This window comes from Scyliorhinus torazame, chromosome 12, assembly GCF_047496885.1.
Source record: "Scyliorhinus torazame isolate Kashiwa2021f chromosome 12, sScyTor2.1, whole genome shotgun sequence".
NCBI lineage: Eukaryota > Metazoa > Chordata > Chondrichthyes > Carcharhiniformes > Scyliorhinidae > Scyliorhinus > Scyliorhinus torazame.
In genome coordinates, this window is record NC_092718.1 from 13874287 (window position 1) to 13880286 (window position 6000).

A 6000-nucleotide genomic window follows, 5' to 3' on the forward strand; every position below is an offset into this window, starting at 1 on the left:
TGATTACTAGTTATAGTTCTGTGGAGTGTCAAAACTCAATATTAATCAATCGTTATTCAATAAATCAGTTTTGTTTTAAGTTAAAGATTGGTGGTTTCTGCACAATCACACCTTAGACCATTCTGGATTACGAAGCAAAGAGTAGCGATATATAACCAATGAGCAATATAACCCCCCCCCCCCAACAGCGGCGGGATGCAGCGTAACCAGAGAATTGCGCCACCAGCAAACGGCCGGAGAAGTCCGTCCATTGTCCTCACTGGTTGGGGAGTCCAAGGCTAGATGGCATTGGCAGAAAGCTGGGAGCCGGACAGTTCAGGGATGGAATTGGGAACCGCTTCGACATCCAAAACACAACTCCCTTCTACAAACAGCAGTTAATACCAGATAGATTTAGGGTGGCACGGTGACGTAGTGGTTAGCACTGCTGCCTCACGGCGCCGAGGACCCGGGTTCAAACCCGGCTCTGGGTCCCTGTCCGTGTGGAGTTTGCACTTTCTCCCCGTGTCTGCGTGGGTCTCACCCCCACAACCCAAAGATGTGCAGGGTAGGTGGGATTGGCCACGTGAAAAGAAAGAATTGGGTACTTTAAATTTATTTTTAACAACTCCGGATCGATTGTGCATCTTAAATCAATGATGGATTTTTGTTAACTGAACGTATTAAGGCAGGTGGGGCAAGGTGGGTTTATAGAGTCAGGTCACAATTCAGGCAAGATCTCACAGAATGGCACAACAGGAATTGAGGGATTAAAATGCTTGCACCCGTTCCTATTTTTCCTGACTTGTGTTTCTCCCCCCTACAATTACCACAGGTCACAAACTGTTTGCTCCATCACTAATCCAGGTACTCAGAGAGCCTCAGTTAGAGACGGCAAGTGGCATCAGGTGATATACCTGGAAAAGGAAGTGACATCACAGCCCAATCCAATTCTGACTCCTCCTCATGTGTGTGGGTGGGATGGCCGGATTGTCATGCGAGGGGAGATTGGCTCGAATGGGCCTGTATCCTCTGGGGTTTAGGAGAATGAGAGGGGATTGCATTGAAGGTATGAAATTGTGACGGGGCTGGCCAGACTGGATGCAAGAATGTTGTTCCCTCTGGCCGGGAGGTTTCGAACAAGGAGTCACAGTCCCGGGACAGGGGGGGGACATCATTTAGGACTGAGATGAGGAGAAACCTCTTCACTCTGAGGGTGGTGAACCTCATAGAAAGTCTGTGGAGGCCATGTCACTGAATGGACTTATGGAGGTAGATTTCTAGACTCAAAAGGTGTCGAGGGGTATCGGGAGAGCGCAGGAGTACGGCGTTGAGATAGAGAATCAGCCATAATCATTTTGAATGGCAGAGCAGGCTCGAAGGGCCCTATGGCCTACTCTGCTCCTATTTTCTATGTTTCTATTAGCCAGGAGGAATTGCTGGACAGAAAGGAAGTTATATAGAACATTGGTGAGGACACAGCTGGAGTACTGTGTACAGTTCTGGTCGCCACTTCACAGGAAGGATGTGATTGCACTGGAGGGGGTGCAGAGGAGATTCACCAGGATGTTGCCTGGGATGGAGCATTTTAGTTTTGAACAGAGGTTGGATAGGCTTGGGTTGTTTTCGCTGGAGCAGAGAAGACTGAGGGGCGACCTGATCGAGGTGGACAGGATTATGAGGGGCATGGACAGGGTGGATAGGGAGCAGCTGTTCCCCTTAGTTGAAGGGTCAGTTTTGAGGGGACACACGTTCAAGGTGAGGTGAGGTGAGGGGATTTGAGGAAAAACCTTTTTACCCAGAGGGTGGTGACGGTCTGGGACGTGCTGCCTGGGAGGGGGGTAGAGGCCGGTTGCCTCACATCCTTTAAAAAGTACCTGGGTGAGCACTTGGCACGTCTGAACATTCGAGGCTGTGGGACAAGTGCTGGCCAATGGGGTTAGGATTGTCAGGTCAGGTGCCTTTCATGCGGCAGTGCAGACTCGCTGGGCCAAAGGGCCTTTTCTGCTCTGTATTTTCCTGTGATTCTGATTTTAACCCACTAATTTACCCGGGTTAAAATCAGGCCCCAGGAGTGAAAACCCTTGCTTTTTCCCAGCCCTGACCAACATGTGCTGCAGTCAGCCCCTGCTCGCCCCACATTCAAAACTAATTGAGCACAGGTTAAGGGTCCTGCAGGCCCTGTAATTTAAGAAATAATTGTTTTTTAATGGGTGACAAATCACATGGCCGGTTTTAATAATTCAGAAGTCATTCCTGAGGCGGTCAGATCTGATTAGGTGCAGCACTAAAATAATGAGACTGTGATAACATTCTGAGTGATGAAAAGGCAGCAAACCCGCTAATGCCATTGGTTAGGCACATGCACGGACTGGGACTTGGGTTCAAATGAGTGGTTGGCACTGTTGCTCAACAGTGCCCGGGCCCCAGGTTCAATTCCCGACTTGGGTCACTGTCTGTGTGGAGTCTGCATGTTATACAGAATATATATAGAATAGAGGACATACAGCGCAGAAGGAGGCCATTCGGCCCATCAAGTCTGCACCGACCCACTTAAGCCCTCCCTTCCACCCTATCCCCGTAACCCAATAACCCCTCCTAACCTTTTGGTCACTAAGGGCAATTTAGCGTGGCCAATCCACCTAACCTGCACGTCTTTGGACTGTGGGAGGAAACTGGAGCACCCGGAGGAAACCCACGCAGACACGGAGAGAACCCCGACACGGTTCTCCCCGTGTCTGCGTGGGTTTTCTCCGGGTGCTCCGGTTTCCTCCCACAAGTCCTGAAAGACGTGCTTGTTGGGCGAATTGGATATTAACATAGATTAACATAGAATTTACAGTGCAGAAGGAGGTCATTCGGCCCATCGAGACTGCACCGGCTCTTGGAAAGAGCACCCTACCCAAGGTCAACACCTCCACCCGATCCCCATAACCCAGTAACCCCACCCAACACTAAGGGCAATTTTGAACACTAAGGGCAATTTATCATGGCCAATCCACCTAACCTGCACATCTTTGGACTGTGGGAGGAAACCGGAGCACCCGGAGGAAACCCACGCACACACGGGGAGGATGTGCAAACTCTGCACAGACAGTGACCCAAGCCGGAATCGAACCTGGGACCCTGGAGCTCTGAAGCAATTGTGCTATCCACAATGCTACCGTGGACCCGTACAGGCTCCGGAATGTGGCGACCAGGAGATTTTCACAGTAACTTCACTGCAGTGTTAATGTAAGCCCACTTGTGACAATAAAGATTATTATTATTATTTTGAATGGCTCGCTTTGAATCATTGCTTGGAAAGTGGAAAACGCGCGGGGGGGGGGAGGGGGATTGTGAGGTGGACACTGGGGGAGGGTGCGGGCGAGTGGAGGACAGGTGCTGTGGAGGTCAGAGAGCTAGAGCGGAGTGTTAATGGGGATAGCTGGGTGGGGGTTGGTAGTGTTCAAGGGCTTCAGAGGGGGCGGAGGAGGTGGGGGGTGGCGGGTGGGCTTTGGGAGCTGGGGCGTGAGTTGTAGCGGATGTATGTGTTGGGGAAAGGGGAGGCTGGAAGACGATAGCTCTATCAAAGTGCCAACCCAAACCCAATGGGTTGAGTGGCCTCCACCCGTACTGTATCATTCAACAGTAAAGGCTCACGAACATGCTTTGGATAAGCAGATGAATTTGCACAGGAGCAGCAGATTTAATTCACAGCTGGAAGTGTGAAGCATGCGTTAATTTAATCCGAATCTGCTACGTGCAATATCAGTTGACCAAAGGAAAATGTTCCCCTTTAAGGAATGTCTTTAAATCTATGACAGCTGTAGACACGGGTTACCAGGTAATAAGTGGAGGAGAGACCTCCTGAACAGGAAGGTGCCAAAGGAAGGGGTTTGATGTGATATTTTCCATCAGAGCAGCTGATTTGCTTTAAACTGTGCGTGAACACAACGTTCACGGAAGGGAAATCATGCTTTAAAAAATAACATTGCAATTATTGTTATGAGCTGAAATGCACCACTGAGAGGACAAACGGAGCAGATTCAGTGATCATTTGCAAAGGGGAATTGGACACGTACTGGAATGGGAGAAATTTACAGGGCCATGGGGAAAGAATGGGGGAGCGTGCATTAATTGACTAGCCAGCACATGAATGATGGGCCGAATGGCCTTCTTCGCTTGTACAATTGCTTGGTGAGTGCTGTGATCAACAGTTTTACATTGGTTTTTGGAGGTCCTCAAATCAAACTGCTTTCCTTCACTTCCTTCTTTGCCCATATCTTCTCGAGGTACTGGTTCACATCACAGTGGGACGGCATCAACCCAACTCCCCTGCCTGGGATCTTGCCTGTCGTTTTGTGTGTGAAACCAGAAAGCCTGTTCAACCCCCGAGGCCATCACAGTTCAGCCTGACTCGACGCTCAAACACCCACAGGGGTTCTTGCAGAATAATCAGGACAGGAACTCTGTAGCAGCTTTGCCCTCGGTCTCCTCTCTCTACCAAGATGAATTTTAATTACCCAGGAAGACCAGCAACAACAACAATCTGCCTTTATATGGTACCATTGATGTAGTAAGATGTAGCAAGGCAATTTCACAGCAGCTATATCAAACACAATTTGACATCAAGCTCCAAATCTACTAGAATTCTTTGAAGATGTAACTAGTAGAGTTGACCAGGGAGAACCAGTGGATGTGGTTTATTTAGACTTTTAGAAGGCTTTCGACAAGGTCTCACGTTGCAGATTAATATGTAAAGTTCAAGCGCATGGGATGACAGGTAGTGTCTTGAGGTGTATAGAAAGCTGGTTAGCAGGTAGGAAGCAAAAAGTTGGAACAAATGGGTCTTTTTGGCAGGCAGTGACTAGTGGGGTACCGCAGGGATCTGTGCTAGAATCCCAACTGTTCACATTATATATTACTGATTTGGACGAGGGAACTAAATGTAGTATTTCCACATTTGCAGATGATACAATGTTGGGTGGGAGGGTGAGCTGTGAGGAGGATGCAGAGATGCTTCAGCGGGATTTGGACAGGCTGAGTGAGTGGGCACAGGCATGGCAGATGCAGTATAAGGTGGATAAATGTGAGGTTATCTCTATTGGTAGCAAAAATAGGAAGGCCGATTATTATTTGAATGGGTGTAAATTGAGAGAGGTGGATACTCTGCGAGACCTTGGTGTCCTCGGGCATCAGTTGCTGAAAGTAAACATGCAGGTCCAGCAGGCAGTAAAGAAGGCAAATGGTATAAGAACAAAGAACAAAGAAATGTACAGCACAGGAACAGGCCCTTCGGCCCTCCAAGCCTGTGCCGACCAAGCTGCCCGACTAAACTACAATCTTCTACACTTCCTGGGTCCGTATCCTTCTATTCCCATCCTATTCATGTATTTGTCAAGATGCCCCTTAAATGTCACTATCGCCCCTGCTTCCACCACCTCCTCCGGCAGCGAGTTCCAGGCACCGACTACTCTCTGTGTAAAAAACTTGCCTCGTACATCTACTCTAAACCTTGCCCCTCGCACCTTAAATCTATGCCCCCTAGTAATTGACCCCTCTACCCTGGGGAAAAGCCTCTGACTATCCACTCTGTCTATGCCCCTCATAATTTTGTATACCTCTATCAGGTCACCCCTCAACCTCCTTCGTTCCAGTGAGAACAAACCGAGTTTATTCAATCGCTCCTCATAGCTTATGCCCTCCATACCAGGCAACATTCTGGTAAATCTCTTCTGCACCCTCTCTGAAGCCTTCACACACAATGTTGAGCAGTTAACATTGGGATGTCCAAGAGGCCAGAATTGGAGGAATGCAGAGATCACAGAGGGATTTAGCGTCAGTGATCATGAGGGGAGTGACAATCGGAGGGGGAAACAGAGATTGGGGGTGGGGTTAGTGATATCAGGAGGAATCAGGGGAGTGGAGGTCGAGGGAATGGGGATCAGAGAGTTTGGGGATTGGGAGGAATTGGAGATCAAGGGGGAATGGGGTTTGAGGGAGGAGGGAGGATTGAGGGAATGGGGATCACTTGTCCAA